Raw genomic sequence first — 17,984 nt, 5'->3', positions numbered from 1 at the left:
TCAGCATTAGACATATGTGACACCAATCCACAGGTGCTGTAGGTATTATCTCATATACACCTGACGATGTTCCTAGAAAGCTGTTTTTAGCACCATCCCCATTGTGCAGGTTGGGAGACTGGGGAGATCTTGAGAGGTACAGTGGCTTTTCCAGGACACAGAACTGGTAGGATAAAAGAGGTGTGACTTCAGCTCTGTCTCCTCAAAGTTGGCCACTGCTTCCACTCCCAAGGAGCTGTGGGGAGGGTGGTGATGGATATTTGTGTACAGTGACGGAGATGACATGGGCAAGGAGGGAGAGTAGCCAACAGCCTAGCGGGGGCTTTGGGTGGGTCTGATTGAAGGAAGGGGCCAAGTAATAGAACCTTGAAGAAGTGACCTCACTTCCTTGGTGACAGCCCCCAACAGAACTTAGAACTCTGGTTACCAGGCACCCACACTGTAACCACAGCCTCCTGTCCAGTTCATTTGAGTGGAGACACTCGACACAGCAGGATGTTCTCGTGTTGTCCCGTGACTTTCCGAGGCTCTGGCTCCCAGAAAGCCAAGAATGAGAGCATATTAAGTCGCTTTAGACATTGGCTCAGCCCTCACCTCGAATGCCTGTGGCCTTTTGGCAGGAGGAACCATCAGGTAACAGCGTAGCACAGGGCAGGCATCTCTAGGTCAGGCCACAACTGTGATCCAAAATGGACAGCCCCACACCCCTTGACCCTCATTGTGTGTGTGTGTGTGTGTGTGTGTGTGTGTGTGTGTGTGTGTGTATGTGGGAGGTGGAGTTAGAGAAGGTAGTATGAGGAGGAACCACCCTGAGCAGGAGCAGGTAGCTAAATGGTGGAGATCTGGTGGTGTGTCATGTTCATACTGAAGATCTTGGCTGCACAAGAGGATGGTGAGTGCTGGGGACCAAGCTCTTCTACCCACATGTGAATCCTAGGCCGTCGAGGTGTCATCACATTCCTTCCCTGATGGAGACTATGCAGATGCCCCTCTGTGCCTGAACTGTGGTGGGGTTTCCCTCTGTGGCAAAGTCCAGGCAGGCCCCTGATGCCTCCTGGCCTGACTTCTGGGCACTGTCACTGCAGAGCTGCACCCAAGTGATGGTTGAGGAGCTGGTAGATGGTTTCCAGTCCGCCATCTCCCTGGAGCGGACACAGGTGCACCAGTCCATCAATGAAGAGGGCTGGTCTGAGGTGAGTGTGGGTGCAGAGGGGTCTTCATACCCAGGACTCTGAGATGACCAAGGCACTACTAGAATGCAGACTCAAATCTGAGTCTCCCCTGGAACCCCCCAGGGTTTTCTCATTAGAGTGCTCCACAGTCCCACTCCCAAAGGAATCTGGACCTCCACTCCTTCCCACCAGCTACACAGGAGGGTAGAAAGTCACCTCAATCCTCCCGCTGGTTCACCATGATGTCATTGAGTGTATGTCCCTCCTCCTCTCCCTCAGTGTGAGCATGAGTCCACCGTGAATTTAAATGAGGCCTGCAGGATGCGGGCCCTCCAGACAGGCATGATGGAGAAGCTGACAGAGTCCATCGCACCAGCTTTCCTGAGGAGGAACATCTCTAGCTTCACCACCTTCATGGTCAACTACTCAGCCTTAGACACATCCCACCAGGTCCTGGACCAGCTGTTTCCTAGGTGAGTGGCCACTCCCTCCTCAGCACAGTGGTGACTCTGCCCCCTGCCAGCTGTGTGTCTTGCGAGTGTCACCAAATCTCTCTGAGCCTCAGTTTGCTCCTCTGAAAAGTAGGGTGGGAGAGGATAAATTTCATGGGGATCTTGTAGGAACTCATGGGATCAGCCATGGCGGGTGCTTACCTGGTGCCTGGCTCTGCAGAGAGGGCTGTGGACGTGCGGTGGTTGTTCATGGTGTTTATTTCTCTCTTCCCCGTGAATAGTAGTCTGCCTCACCCATCTCTGAGATGCGGCCTTTCTGAGTTTGGAAAAGCACATGGAAAGCACCCTGTCAAGGAGTTGGAGATTCCATCCAGCTGGTCCTGGTCCTTTTCCTTGGGGTAGCCAATCAAGGATCTCTGGGGCAGCAGAGAGGCCCTAGACCCACTCAGGTGTCTGGGATGGTTCTGGGTGGACTACATTCATTCAACCATGTAGATTAAGCACCTACTGCATGCAGGACATTTGGAGACAGGAAACTCAGTGAAAGAAGGAGACACAATGCGTGCCCTCAATTTCCGTCTGAGAGTCAGACATTGACATTAGACATCATTCGCAGGTCTTGTCATCCACCGTCCATCCCAAGGGATGCCCTCATAGCCTCCTTGACATCTGGAGGCATCTCCCCTTATTCCAGCCAGGAGGGCAGAGCGCAGGACCACCTAAAAAAGTGAGTGGTCCTTGGGGCCAGAAGGACGGCCTCCTGTCTCTAAAGAACAAGCTGTGGGGGGAGAGATGGAGGCTGTGGCTGAGGGGAGCCTGTCAGAAGCCGCATCTCACGCATCTTTTGATTCCCATGGGAAGGCAGAGGCCCGGTGGCTTCCATTCCAGGAGGACAGGAGTCAAAGAGCTATGGATGGGTGCCAGGACCCCTGGGAACCAGAGGAGTGGCTGTGCTGAGTTCTCCCCTAGAAACCCATTCCCACCACAGACCCATTTTAATCTGCCTCCCCTTCTCCACATCTACCTCTTCTGACCACCGCCTCCAGGCCCAGAACAGGAGGTGTGTGAGCAACCTGGTCACAAATCTGTCTCAGTGCTCAATCCAGTTGCACAAGTGCATGGAGGGCCGGGGTGGGCTGTGTCCCTGACCTTCAGGAGAAGAGTGTCAGTGGGAAGAGAGTCACAACAGACTCTGTGTCAACCTGCTGGATAAGCAGGCCTGCCACTGCCAGGACAGCCTCGTAGGGGTCAGGGCTGCCATGTGGCTCTCACCTGGATGGAGAGGGGCAGGCATAGGGTCCAGTCCCAAGCCAGGGTGTCTTGGGTGAGAAGTGTGGAGGGAAAGGCCAGGCCTCTGACTCTGTTGCCCAATTGCCTCCCCCAGTGCCATCTCTTCTCTGGTGGGAACCTGCCTGGACCCAGGGCAGGATTTCTGGGAGCTCCTGCACTATCCCTGCTTCAGCATGAAGCTGGCCTCTCTGCATCTCAGCTTGCCTGGCTCGGGGCTTCAGGGCCACACCTACCTTCTCCAGGTCCAGCTGGAGCATCCACGGCCCATTGAGGCAGAGCTGGAAGGTGAGGCGACTGCAGTCTGGGATGACAATTTGCGGAGTGTTCGGAGGCTTGGTTCACTTCAAGGCAGTGGGGTCTTTCCTGGCTTTGACAGGCACAGGGGAAGTCAGCTACTTGAGTGACAGTTTCTTTCTCCTGCTGCAGTACCATCTCCAGAGCTCCCTCCAGCTCCAGCGCCAGAGCAAGGCCCAGCTCCATGGCTAGATCCAGCTCCAGCTCTAGTTCCACCACCTGTGCTAGAGCTGGAGCCAGTGTCACCTCCATCAGTCCCTCCAGGGCCAGAGCCACCACCAACCTCAGCTCCAGCCCCAGTGCCAGCTCCTGAGCTGGAGCCAGCTGGACCATTGGCTCCAGGGAGAATCCTCCCTCCACCTGGTGAGATAACAGCAGAGCCAGATCCAGCCCCAGAGCCCGCCTGCCCCTGGGACGTGACCACCAAGAACCTGCTGAGGGAGGAGAAGCCTGACTTCTTGGAGTTCCCTCCCCGGCTGGTGGCAGAGCAGTTGACACTGATGGATGTGGTGAGCAGCGGGGCTCTCAGGGCAGGTGGGGCCGGCCTTCCCTGTGCCATCAGCTGCCCCAGACCTGCCATTTCCTGATCCAGAATCCCATGATCTCGGTCCAACCTCTTGCTTCCCCACTTACCCTCATGTGACCTGAGCAGCCTTCTTCACTCCCAAGCCTTTGCTGTCCTCATGTGGACAGTAGGGGTGGACTTTGAGAGCAGCTGCCATGCAGAGTGGCTGTGCAGGTGAATGAGGTGGAGCAGAGAGGAAGTTGGTCAGAGTCTGCGCTTTGGTGGGGGAGGGGAGCACACTGAAGTGCTGTCTTGTCCTTGGGTAGTTCACTCATTTGCCCAGGAGGCCTCAACAGCCTCAGCACTAATTAGGCACTTAATGTGTACATGACTACAAGGCAGACAAACAAAGCCCGTGGTTGTTGCTGCCTTGGGGGAATGTGCATCTGAAAGAGGAGTCAGACCCCGGGATGGTCAGAATGGGTGGAAGATGCCCCTAGAGATGGTCATGCAGGAGCTGAGTTCTGGTGCTTGGAGGAAGTGAGACTAGGCGGCGAGCAAATGCCACTTCCCTGCGCCACAGTATCGGTTCCTGGGTCATCCTGTGCTGGGTGCCCTCAGGGGACACAGGCAACACCCAGGGACTCCCACAAGCCTCAGACCGCATTCTCAGCTTCCTGAGCTCCAACTCTCACCACTGACCCGGCCTGGGACTGGGGGCTGCAGATGCTGAGGTAGGCTGTGGCAGGGCTGGGTGACACTCCCTGTCCTCTCCAGGAGCTCTTCAAGACAGTGAGGCCCCACGACTTCCTGGACTCCATCTGGTCCCAGTGTGACAACAGGGGCAATGAGCACCTGGCACCGACCATCCATCCCTCCGTGACCCACTTTAACAGATTGGTCCAATGTGTTGTCACCACCTGCATTGGGGACCCGAGCATGACGGCCCAGGACAGGGCCAGGGTGGTGGAGCTCTGGATCCAGGTGGCCAAGGTAAGATGTGGGAGGCCCTGGGAGCCCCTCTCTGGAGTCAGGGGAACTGCCCCTTCTCCTTTCTCAGCTCTCATGTTTGAAGTCCGTGGTCTGAGCCTTTGCACAATCCTTAGGCCCCTCCTGCCAGGCCTCGATGACCTGACTCCTGGTCCCAGTGGTGGGAAGCTCACCCCTTCCTGGGCTCCTTTCTTGGCTTGAGCTGAAATCCTCCTCCCTGGAAGTATTCCTCATCAGGTTCCAGCTGTGCCCTTCCCGGGTTCCCTGAGCTGCTGTCTCATCCAGGACAGGAGACGTTAATGAGGCGACAGAAGCCAGAGGAAGCAGGGCTCCAGCTCCCCCTCACAGCTCATTCTCTTCCCTTCCCCAGGAATGCCACAGCCTGAGGAACCTTTCCTCTCTCCACGCGATCTTCTGGGCTCTGAAGGGCCCCTCCATTCAACATTTAAAAGAGACGTGGAGACAGGTGTCCAGGTGGGTAGGCCTCTCTCCATGCGAGCACCACCTGGGTGGACCAGACACCCCCCACAGGGCTGGCATTGCCCTTCAGTCAGTTGGGACCTCCTGGGAGACAGCAAACCCTGGGGTTAGGGTCTGACCTGGTTGGCAGGCTGGAAGTCTTTCTGAAAACTTAGGCCAGTGGTTCTGCTTCAGGAATCAGTTTCCCTAAGTGACAGATCATGGCTTGAACCAAATTGAAGATTTTCAAGTGTTTGCAGCAACAGAACTCTCTGTCCACGTGAAATTAAGACTGTTTAAAACATATCTGCTGAGAAAATAAGAGAATGGAGGCCCAAGGTGACAATAGGAGAGCCCCCTCCCCAGTCCCAGACACCTCAGGGCTCAGAGGACACAGTGAAAATGTTCATCCAGGCTGTCTGGATCTTCTGGGTTTTCAGACAAAAGGGATTTACCCTCAAACCACTCCACAGTGTTTCTTTCCTTTTTTCCCTCCTCAGGAAGAACTGTCAAATGCTTAAAAACATCCTCCAAACATGCCACCGGGAGAGCAGGAAGCTTCTCAAGGAGGTGAGTGGAGGCTGGAGACCTGGAAGGACGGGAGGTGAGGTGGGGAGGGACCAGGCAGGATGTGCTTTGGTAAGTTTTTCACTTAAGGTTCCCCGAGAAATAACGGTCTGTCTTGTCCAGCTGGACAGGAAGCGGGGGGTGTGAGCTGCAGGGGCAGGTGGGGACTGTTTGGGGCAGGAGGCCTTGGTCACGGGATACAGTGGTGTCGCCTGGACTGTTCCAAGAGGTGAGGAGCTGGCAGAATGAGCAGGTGTCTGGTTTCCATGCGGACCCATCAGCTGGCCCTCATCATCCTCCAGGCTGGCGGGTGGATGGAGTGGGTGGGGGTTCCTTTCTTCCTAAAGCAGCCCAGTCTGTCCTCAGGAAGCCAGGCCCCTGCTGCTCCTTCTGTCTTCACTGCACCTCACAGGGGAGGGCACTCTGCCTGTCCCAGGGATGGGCACTGTGAGGTCACACAGGCCTTGTGGACACAGGGGCTGCCCAGCCTTGGGCCAAATGGTGGATCTGGGACAGAACTGTGTGCTCTCTGGGACTGTGCACTCTAGTCCGATAGTGGTCACTGCTGACAAACCAGTGAGTCTCCCCCAGTGCCTTGTCGACAAGGATATGCCCCAGATGGGAATGAGAATTATCGAGGAACCTACAGATTCTTAATGGCCTCCATCGAGGCCCTGGAAGGAGGGGCCTAAGGATTGTGCAAAGGCTCAGACCACAGACTTCAAACATGAGAGCTGAGAAAGGAGAAGGGACATTAGAAGTCTCCATGTGAAAAAGGATGCAAATGTCACCATTACACAGTGCCGTGGTCAACTCCTACACTGTCACTCAGATGTGGCACACGGGGGTCCCCTTCCTGAGTGAGTGAAGGAGGAGTTCTGTGCAGGGACAATCCTGAGGGGATCCTAGGGAGCTGAGGACTTTGGCATGGCCTCAGGTCCAGCCTGGTGTCAGAGAATCCCAGGGGGCTGGAAAACACAGAAGCCACTTGCATGGGACCCCGAGACACCTTGTGCCTCTCCATCCATGGCTCAGGTTGACTGAGGGCCTCAACACACCCCGAGAGTCCAGAGGACAGGACATTGGTCCGAGGTGTGTCTGGAGGAGGAGTGAAGGCCGGGGGCCAGGGCCTCTGGCTGGGAGGGGGAGTGGTCTCCTCTGCGGGCCCTTGAGCAAGTCACTGCCCCTCTGTGGGCCTCGGTCTCCTCATCTCGGAAATGGAGGGAGATGATCTGTGGTGCAGGCCTCACAGGGGTGATGAGGTACAAGGGGGAGAGGAATGTGCAGGAGCTTTGTGCTCCTCCTCCTTGAGGGGGGGGACAGCACTGGTGACAGTCAGATGACACTGAGTCCTCAGGGGACCCTGAGAGGCATGGGGAGTCCTCACACTTTCCTGATGAGGATAGAGGCTTAGGGGCCTGGGCAGGCCTGAGGGCACAGAGGAGGGAGTGTTGGAGCTGGGAGTCATCTAGAATCAGGGCACCCTGGAATGGGAGCAGCCATAGACACCAGATGTCCAGGGTCCAAGATCAGGGACCTGGGAGACATGGGGAAGGGAACATGGCCTCCCTGAGCCTGTCCTTGACCCTGCAGGAGGTGACATCTGTGAGGGCCACCCTGGAGATTGACCCCCATGGAGCCCAGGAGAGGCAGCAGCAGCAGGTGAGGTGGCCTGAGGGGGAGGGTCTAGGTGTCAGAGGAGGGGTCACTCACCTCATGGCTGGAGGCATCCCTAAGAGAGCGGTCCCTCCTCCTCCAGCCCAGCTCCTGGAGCCCAAGAGCCTGAAATGCCTGCCCTGGAAGTGACCAGGAGGAGGCCTGGAAGAGCTGGGCCCAGGATGGGTTAGGGAGGGGACGGGCAGGGACCACATACCCTGGGATTTGCCAAAAGCCGCCCCTTGGAGGTGACTGGAGAAGTTGGGTGGTCCTGGAGGGGGCAACTGGGGGGAGGCCGCTGAGGGTCCTAGGCTGTTCTCTGTGGGAGTCTGTGGTAGGCAGAAGGCTGGGGTGAAGGGATTTGGGGGAGGGTCCATGGGGGCACCTGAGAGTTGGGACTCATCTCACCACTCCCACCCTGATTTCACAGGGTGTCATCCCCTTCCTGGGCACGTTCCTCTATCAGGTGAAGCTGCTGGACATTGGGATGGTGGATGATCTGGAAGTGAGTGAGCCTGGAGATGGGGACAGGGAGCAGGATCCTGAGGTTTGGGAGGCGAGAGCCCTGCACTGAGACCTGAGCTCTCAGTACCTGGCAAACCTCCTCTGATGAGAGCCCCATGGCCACCCCTGGGAGCTGGGGAGTCAGGCCCATCTTAGCAATGCGTGAATAGACGCTCCGCATAAGCCCCCCACCAGTCTACCTGGGCTGGTGAAGCTCATAGCTGCCTGCCTGCAGAGCTGCAGGAGGCTGTGTCTGAGATGGATTCAGCCTCCCCCTCGGGCCCTGCCCCTGGGGGAGTGCCATCAGCCCCTGCAAGTGAGGAAGCACTTCTGTGTTCCAGCTGTCCCTTCCTCCCTGAGGCCTCAGTCTCCCCGTCTGTCATCAGAGAGGGTGTGCTACAGAAGGTCTCTGGCCTCAGCTCCCCTGTCCCTCCTGCTCTGGAGCCCAGAGCCTGGCCCAGTGTCAAGTTCTCTTTGTGGAAGGTCTGCCCTCTGCTGGGCCCTGACATTCCTGTAGCCTGAAAGGGGTGGGATGGGGGTTGGTTCTGGGCTTAGGGGGCTGTTTTTGACGGACATTGGCTGTCTCCCTTCCAGGGAAATCGGGTCAACTTCCAGAAATGGTGTGAAGTGAGCAGCTATGGGGAGGGTGGGGATGTGGAAATCAGAGACCTCCCCTGGCAAGACTTTCTCTGGCCTCATCCCTTGGGTCTTACATTTATTGAGAGAGTCAGATCCACAGAGCTGGGCATCCCATCACGTTGGCGGGTGCGGGAGGGGCTGGCATCAAGGACACCTTCCTGGATGAGGAACTAGTTCAAGCCAACTGTGAGGACAGGCAAGTCTTGAATGGAGTGGGAAGGAAGGAGGGTTCCCGAGTGAGCACAGACCCCAGACCAGATCCTCACTCCACACAAGTGCCTGGCAGCGTTCCCCACCCAAGCCCTGTCTGCATCCTGTCCTTCCTCCCAGAAATTCAAAGTCATCAGGAGGATCCAGCTGCTCCAGCAGGCTGCAAATGCATATGACCTGGAGCCCAACGAGCGATTTGGGGCCTGGTTCCAGGCCATGGAGCCCATCAGTGTCCATGAGAGGTGAGGGGGACAGGAGTTGGGTGAGGGCAGGGCAGACTCTCTCTGATGGCCAGCTCCAGAGCCTGTGGCCTGGATCGCTGATCAGCCACAGAACTCGTAGCGTGGTGACCCATGGGGCACTGGGACTCATCTGCTGGCAGGCTCTGGGAGGGGCACCTGAGGTGTGGCTCCTGGTAGCTCACAGGCCACTCTGTCCTGTAGCTACTGGGTCTCCTGCCGGCTGGAGCCCGCACACCAGAAGGCGAGCAAAATGCGGCTCTTCAGGAGAAAGAGGAACCGGACATCCTCCAGTTCAGGGCCGAGTGAGTGTTGGGACCAGGAGCGACTGAATCCAGGGGCTCAGTACAGCTTCGGGCTAAGCATGGGACTGGATCCCAGCTCCACTGCTGAGCAGGCCTGGGACAGGCCGCTCCCCTGTCCTCTCTGGGATTTAGTTGAATCCTCTGAAATGGGTGATGCTAAATGATGCCTCTCGCATCAGGGACAAACGGGGTGCTGTTGATGGACTGAGCACTCGGCACAGAGTTTGGCTCAGAGTGCAGAGGTGCAGGGAGGTGTGCCATGAATCACAGGGAGGGACCCCAAAATAGTCTGTTTCTTCTCTTCAGCCACCACGCCCTTGGCGATGAGCCGTCACACTCTGGAGACCACAAGGGCAGCTCCTCCTGACCAGCAGAGACACTGACGCCCTCGGGGTGCACCGGGCCAGCTCTTCCCACCCTGAGTGAACGATGACATCCTAAGACTTTCCCTGGTTTCCCCTAAAGCCCCAGAGGGAGGGCACCACCCCTTCCAACTCCCTGACATCTCCACCCCTGCGACCGTTAACCCATTGGGGAGGAGTGATATTATTTCTTTAATAGTAAATGGTAGGTTTGACTCTTACGTTATATCCTGTTTCTGTCGCAGCCTGGGTGTTGTGGTGTGGTTCTTTCACTTCTTATGCTCATGTAAAAGAGACACAGAATCTTATTTTCCTCCTTGAATTAAGAACTTGTGTATGGTCACATCTTATTGTATGTGGGAGAAGGGAGGAGGGCCAGCCTCCTCCCTGGCTACTTAATGACACCCTCAAGTCCCCCTTCCTCAGAGGACAGGTGCATTTCTGTGTGGTTCACCTGGGCCAGGAGCAGAGACAGCCCCTCAGATCTCCCTGGATGTCGAGGTTGGAGGGACATTCCCAGGCAGAGCAACAACCACTGAAATGTGGGTGTCTTTCAAATAGCACTTACCAGGACCATGTCCTTCCCCAGGACAGTGGCTGTCTTTCTACAGCTTATCAGGAAGAAGGAATGATTTTTGCTTCTCTTGTTAATGTTTCTTTGATCAGATATTGGAAATTGCCGTTTGCTAAACAGTCTCTGGATTTGCATCAACACTAAATGAGGAAAAATATAAAAAGATAAAAGTTTGCATGTGGAACAGACAAGGCCAGAGGAACACCATGTGCAGATGGACTAAGGGCCGACAGGACATCCCCACCAGGCCGCCTCTAGTACTCCCTGTTCACCCTTCGCCAAGACTGGAAACCTGGGATCCTGGCCCATGCCCTAGGAAGTCCTTTTCTCGCTTGTTTCATATCCAGAGGGAAAGATTCATGATGCAGCTTTTAAAGCTACAACAGGACTTTGTTCCATAAACCTCACTGCTCCCTGTGAACTAGGATTTCCAGCATCCCCGCACTTCCTTGTATGATTCTTTTTTGGCAGAAATTCCCTAGAAGGCCCCCAGCCTCTCTGTCAGGTACATCGTGGCCATTCCTCCCTGGCTGAGCCTGATGGATCAGTGGTGAGCTCTGGTTTGCCAGGACAATAGACCTTAATCCTGTCCACTGAATGACCCACACCGTCCCTTGCTGCCCTGGGTGACATCTGGGCCCCTGTGGTTCTGAGGTCCATGGTCTTAGACAATCACTAGTTTACACACTCAGTCGTGTTGTTACTGACTTGTCCCAAAGTGGCAGCTGGGCCTGAGCGAATAGAGCACTTAGTCCCTGGGACGGCTGTGTTCTTTTCCCCAGTCTGTGCTGTGGTTATGTGGATTTGTGTTACAGGGATGTGAAACTTTACTGTTGGGAGTTTTGAAAGATGAGGCAGGAGAGGGGCAGGTATAGAAGTGGGTCCAGCAGGGGAATTCCACCAATCTTAGACACCACAGACACAACAGATACCACCTTAACAATTAAAATACTGAAATGCTCCCCACGTGTGTGGTGAACAGACACTGCTCAGAGCTCATGCTGAGAATCCACCCGACGACGTGGAGCTAAAGTCTTAGCACCTGGCATTTTGAACATCATGCCCTGGAAACACCCTGTAAGACAAGGGCCATTGTCTTGAATTCCTTGGTACTTCTTCCCCCTCCTTTCTGAAGGCTGCAAGTGTCACCCACGGATGCCTTTTCAGTTCAGCCTGAAGCAGAGTAGAAATCCTGCTTCCCACAGCCCAGGTCCTTCCTTTCAGGACACTGCCATCCAGGAAAGAAAGAATTCATGCATCAGTGTAGACACACAAACACACACACTCATATCCCACCCAAATCCCAAGATGCATGAACTACTAAGAGATTAAAAGTGACTTCAGAAACAGATCAACCAATTGCAAAAGAAGGGTTTCATGAAGATCCTGACTCAAATAAAATGTAAAACCAGGAAATAACCTTGACAAAACTGGGAGACTTGGGATACTGACTGGACAGTTGATTATCCGAATGACATTTTTATTTTTGTGTGTGATAATATTATTGTGTTTGTGTTCCAAAAATCCCTCATCTGTAAGAGAAACAGAAATATTTACAGCTGAAATGATGTGCTCTCAGACATCTCTTCTGGTTAATTCTTGGGGTCTTGGTGTGAGGATAAACAAAGCCAGATGGTATACGAGTTGACAATCTTTAAAGCAAGTAACAGGTTCACAGAGATTGATTTTTCTCTATTCTGAGATTTAGAGATTTTTGAAAACCTTCAGAACACAATTTTGATAAATGTAGTATACTTGCTGTTCATATTACAATGTTACAAATTAAAACCTCACAAATATAAAGGAATGCTTCTCCTTCCTGACCTAAGGAAGCTCTCTCTCAGTCTGGCTTCTGTGAATGACCTGATGATGCCACCAGTTATTCACTTATCACGTGTTTGTTGAGTAATTCCTATGTGCTCTGTGCTGTGTGCAAGGCGAACACATTTCCACGACTCTGGATCTCGTGTGGGAAGGAAGGCAATGAGCCTGCTGCAAGGTTCTCTACGGGGAAAATAATGCCTCCAGGGGGTATGCTCATTCTGGAGATTCCAGAATCAAAGCTACACAAGTTTGCCAGGTAACAGATAAGAGATACTTAATTCATGATATTGAAATCACCTATGTCTGAATTACCATGTGACAATGAAGAGAAGATTGATGGATTTTATGTTATAATTAGATGCACAATCATGGTGCTGGCCTCTGGCCAGGTGGTTAAGTTTGGCATGTTCTGCTTTGGTGTCCCAGGTTCAGTTACCAGGCACGGACCTACAGTACTCATTAGCAGCCATGCCGTGACGGTGACCCACACACAAAGTAGAGGAAGATTGGCAACAAATGTTAGCTCACGATGAATCTTCCTCAGCAAAAAAAAAAAAAAGCAAAATCACAATAAAAATTTATGGAATCGGATTTAATAGAAATTAACAGACAAATCTTGTTCAAGTAGGTATTATCTCTTCATTGAGTGTAAGTTCTAGAAAATACAAATGTAACTTCAAAACACTAATTCCTCAGCTTCAATTCTCCTATCAATTTTAATATAAAAAGGAGAAAACTCATGGTAAATAAAAATTGAGGTTTACCATGAAAGCTCAAGATCATGATGGCCGTTACAAAGAGATGCTGTGAGAGTCAAGCCTGTCTCGTGGGGAATTTCTCATCGGCACCACTCTCCTTTTCTTTAGAACTGATGTTGCCTTCCTCACTGTGTTTTCAGGATGCCTTTCTTGGCTCCTTGCTCTCTCTGCCTCCCCGGCAATCTCGTCTGTCCTCGAGGCCACCGTCAGTCTGTCCCATGCTTTTCCTCACTTTCTGTGTCTGTCTCCTGATATCTCTAGAAGATGTCCGTTGCCTGCAGAGGGGCTGTGAGCGACCCAGACCCATCCCTGGACTCATCTCTGCCCAATATGGACAGTGGCCCGGGTGGGCTCAGGGCTGGTGTGCAGATCCCTCGGCCCCAGCATGTCCAGGGATTCACATGGGCCAGTCTGTGCGACTGTTTAGAAGGTATTTGCGACTCCAAAGAACGTAAGAGTTCTCCTTCACTGCTGCAGGCCTGGAGTCCCTGCAGTCTACAGTATCCACAGACCTTCTGCGGCTTCTCCAAGGTCTCCTCCCACTGACTGCACCTGACCTCACCGCCAGGATGGGCAGTTAGTCCAGTAACTGGCCTCTGGAACATACAGCTGTTTAGGCTTCTAGGTGCGTAGAACTTCAGTTTTCTGATCGGGTTTAGTTTCATGGTCTTACTGTTTCCACTATGAAGTCGGGCCATGTTTTTTGAGCTTTCTCTTTCAAAACAAAATAAAATCTGAAATTTGAACAAAATGGATGATGAAGATTACCATCCATGGAGATCGTTCTCAGCTCACATAGATATTCCACCCTCCTTCTCTCCCTGGACACATGCGTCTCAATTCACACCGTGCATCACAATCATTGGAGGGTTTTTAAAACTCAGAGTGCTGGACCTCAACCCAAGTAGGTCTAGGGAAGGAATGGAGACTTTTCATTTCTAAGAGGTGATGTTGATCCTGCTGGTACAGGGACCACATGTGGAGAACAGGATTCAGTGACACCATCAAGCTGAGGTGAGACAAGGACAGAAATAGCCAGGTCATTATCTAGTGTCAAATCCAGACCAACTTCCCTCTGCCATCTTGCTTCAGGATGTTCCTCTCCTCCTCTCTCTGTCATGGTCAAATTCACACATGCTGGTTCCCCACAGCCAACTGTTATTGGGACACACGACTTCCAAGGACTCCATAGATCCTTTTAGTGCCTCATCTCTAATGAAATTATTCACTATTCCATTATTAGTCATCCACTTCCACACCCCGATCCTATCTTCACCCAAAATTCTCCTGCTCACAAATCAGTAATTCACAAACACCATATTCCCACCACAAATTTCCACATTTCCAGTTTTTACACAAATAAATCCACTCTAAATAATCATTCTTCAATAAACTAGATTACTCCAGTAGGAATGTCTTCACAAACCACTCTTTTTCTTCTCATACTCCTTTCTAGTAACCTCAGATTCACAGTGCATCATTTCAGTCATCCACTGACCATACTCCAAGATTCTTTATTGCCATCATATCCACCCTGCACACTTAAGATGATTTCAAATACCTGCCATGCCATGTTGACACTTGCACTGAAGAGAGAATGCACCAGAAACCTGTGGATCCCAACAGAGAATCAACAGCAACCAATGGACTTATATGCATGCTCTAATGCTTCCTGAATGCCCTGCTCAATTCTTTCCATTTCTTGAGTTCCATAAATCTCTATATTCCGACATCCTCCATATTTCACAGATAAATTGTAAACCACCAGACAAGAACTGTTTCACTCTCTAGTCATCAGATCTACAAATATTCCTCATAAGGAATTCATTTATCACACCCTTTCTGTTGTTATATCCAAAGAAATTGATTTTTTGGCTGAAACGACTCTGATTTTTATCTTATCCTTCCATTTCAATGACATCATGCCCTCAATATTTGTTGTGCTTTCCATAACTTCCCTACTGGAATCATCCCTCAAGTTTCAAATATGCACAAATCTCTACCATCTACAAACGAATCTCTCATCCAGAATTCCTAATAGTCCTCACCCTCCACGCCCCTACTTTCCTCCTCCTGCCAGGCATACATTGCAAAAAGTTCACATATATCCCAATGCCTCTGTTTCCACAGTGCCCACCTAATCCCATCCCCGTTCTGTGGATGCTTCTCTTGCTAACCTCACAAGCCGTGTCTCTTTCTAATCAACTGGGGACTTTTCATGATTTGTCTGACATGCTCTGCAGTAGCAGGTGACATTGCGGACAGCAATGTCCTTTTAAAAGCTGATTTGTCTTTGGGATCCACCACCCTACACTGTCCTGTTCTTGCCTGTCTAAACTTCCTGAGCAACATCCTTGCTTACCTTTATTACCACCCCACAACGATGGATGATTCCTGGAAGTGAGCCCTGCTCTGACACCTGTTCCCCATCTGCACCCTCCTTCTTGGGCAAAACCCATGCATTTCCCTGGCTTCAAATACCACTAATGACCCAAACATGTCCAAATAATCAACAGAGACCTAACTCTGACCCCCAGACCCATTTATCTACCTGCCCACTCACCACATCAGTGATGACTCAACTCACAATGACCAGGTCCCAACTTCAACAAATCACATCCTCAAATAATTTGCTTCTCTCTCAGTGTCCCCAAACTCACTTATTTGTGGTAATAAGCTGTCTACCCCTGGGTGTCACTCTGCACAGCCTGCCACCCCAAACTCACCAATCAATGAACCATCCATGCACCCTTCTGAAGCTACCTACAGGTTATCCACTTCTAATTTATTTCTAATCACCTTTCAGATCTCATACAAAATATCATTTCCACACAGGGATGTCTCCTGCTCTAGTAACCTAAATTACAAAACCCCATTTTACCTCTTTGTTGATTTTGTTTCTATTTTAGTTATATGTGCATTATTATCTATTTCTTTCAAGATTTAATTCGTTCTCACTAAATTAGATATTCCATGAAGACAAGACTAATATGGATTTTCCAACCTTTCCCACTATAGTGTTCACATATGGCTTTGTACACAAAAAGGGCTCACATATGTTATGTGTACAATATATATTTTATATTTATATACGTGTAAAATTCAAACACTAAAACATTTCTTCATGAAATATTTTAAATCCATCCACGTAACTACTGTTTTTTTATTTTTTCCGAGAAAGATCAGCCCTGAGCTATCATCCATGCTAATCCTCCTCTTTTTGCTGAGGAAGACCGGCTCTGAGCTGACATCTATTGCCACTCCTCCTCGTTTTTTTCCTCAAAGCCCCAGCAGGTAGTTGTATGTCATAGTTTCACATCCTTCTAGTTGCTGTATGTGGGACACGGCCTCAGCATGGCCAGAAAAGCGGTACATTGGTGTGCACCCAGGATCCGAACCCCAGCCACCAGCAGCAGAGTGCCAGCACTTAACCGCTAAGCCACGGGGCCGGCCCCTCGACTTAACTACTCTTGTGCAAAGATACCACATTTAGAGTGGTACACTGCAATAAATTAGCAAGAGTAGCTTAAGATTCCAAATCCTTTCTCCTCGTAATCCAATCATGAGATTCTAGTCACAATGACCTGTTTAAAATGCAAAAGTGATTAGTTCATCTTAATTTTAAAACCTCTATTTCTGTCTTCACCACATATTTCTTCTGTTGTCTTATCATAATTATTAGCACTACCCTTTTCATTCCCTGATATGTTCCAGTTTGGAGGGAAAACTATTTGGTCATTCGATTTTTAGAGCGTTTACTACACGCAAAGCTCTGGTATAAAACCTGTGATCTACAAAATAACTAAACAGACTGACTGTGCCTGCTTGATTTAGTCTTAGTGGGAGGAAATAGATAATAAATGGCAAAGGATGTATAACATGCCATGTAGAAATCACTGCTGTGATGAACAATAAGGCAGAGAGTGAGAGTTTGAGCTTGAGCACATTTTCAAATTACTTGGGTTTGTGTGTGTGTGTGTGTGAACATGCTCATGCCTGCTGCCTGGATGGGATGAGTTGCTTCCTCCTGGGGCTTGGGGGAGCCTCCTATGCCTTAGGAAATTTCCTCCATGTTCACTTAATATGCACTTTTTTATCCATGTGTATTAGGATTCTCTAGAGAAATAGAACCATAGAATATATATAAACATATAGAAGTGGAGATTTATTGTAGGAATTGGCTCACAAGGTTATGGAGGTTGAGAAGTCCCACAATCTGCCATCTGCAAGCTGGAGAACAAGAGAAACCAGTGATATAATTCAGTCAAAGTCTGAAGGCCTGACAACCAGGACCTCTGATGTCCAAGTGCAGGAAAAGAAGGACATCCCAAGTCAGGAAGAGACAATGGATTCAGCCTTTCTTGGCTTTTTGTTCTATTGAGCCCTCAACAGATCAGATGATGCCCCCCCACACTAGTGATGGTGGGTTTGTTTATGTAGACTATGGAGTCAAATGCTAATCTCTTCCAGAAACATCCTCACAAGCACACCCAGAAATAATGCTTCACAGTCTATCTGGGCACTCCTGAGTCTAGTCAAGTTGACACCTAAAATTAACCATCACATCATGCCTCTATCCAACCAAGACCTACAGAGATATCACAACATGACCTATGTCATTTAAATTTTCCAGAAGACATGTTAAAGAAAGTAAATACAAACAGATGAAACTCGATCTTATAACATTTTTATTTAACCTAAGAAATCTAAATATTATCATTTCAAAAGGTAGTCCACATCAGTACAAAGAACAAGATACTCAGGTTTTCCACCCACTCTGTCTTACTGGTGAATTTTAATGAATACTGGCTCCTCATATAACTTAATATGATCCAATTTATAATTTTCTCCTATCTATTTGAGTTTTATTGTATCAAAAGTAAATCATTTTCTCCTTATTGTCAAACTGCTCTGCTAGCTCTTTTTTAAAAAAAATTCAAGTTATATATTGTGTTTATGTTAGAAGTCAAATTAAGAATTTAAGGAATTAAGAAGGAATTGATTCCAGCAAAAGGCTGGTTTACTAAAATGGAAGACAGTTCAAGAGCAAATCTCCCAAGAAAATCATAGGGTCAATGACATTGGAAAATTCAGGGTAGAATTAGAAGACACATGGGGTGTGATTAAAAGGGGAGTTGAGAGAACGTGGGGAGGAATTGATGTCAGAAGTGAAAATACACGAGC

The 17,984-nt window shown here is 50.5% G+C and overlaps 1 long non-coding RNA gene and 1 pseudogene across 1 annotated transcript; one reads left to right on the top strand and one right to left on the bottom strand.

Annotated features, from left to right (window-relative positions):
- The window catches only part of LOC131401856 (adhesion G protein-coupled receptor E1-like), a 431,573-nt pseudogene that overhangs the window by 67,941 nt on the left and 345,648 nt on the right, over positions 1 to 17,984 (bottom strand).
- On the top strand, positions 8,960 to 9,674 carry LOC131401888 (uncharacterized). Its single transcript, XR_009218083.1, has 3 exons — positions 8,960 to 8,980; positions 9,182 to 9,282; positions 9,589 to 9,674. It is a non-coding gene; the product is annotated as an uncharacterized LOC131401888 (long non-coding RNA).

Source organism: Diceros bicornis (assembly GCF_020826845.1).
Source record: "Diceros bicornis minor isolate mBicDic1 chromosome 21 unlocalized genomic scaffold, mDicBic1.mat.cur SUPER_21_unloc_1, whole genome shotgun sequence".
Lineage (NCBI taxonomy): Eukaryota > Metazoa > Chordata > Mammalia > Perissodactyla > Rhinocerotidae > Diceros > Diceros bicornis.
Note: the sequence above shows the minus strand (reverse complement) of the source record. Positions and strands in the feature narration are given on the sequence as shown.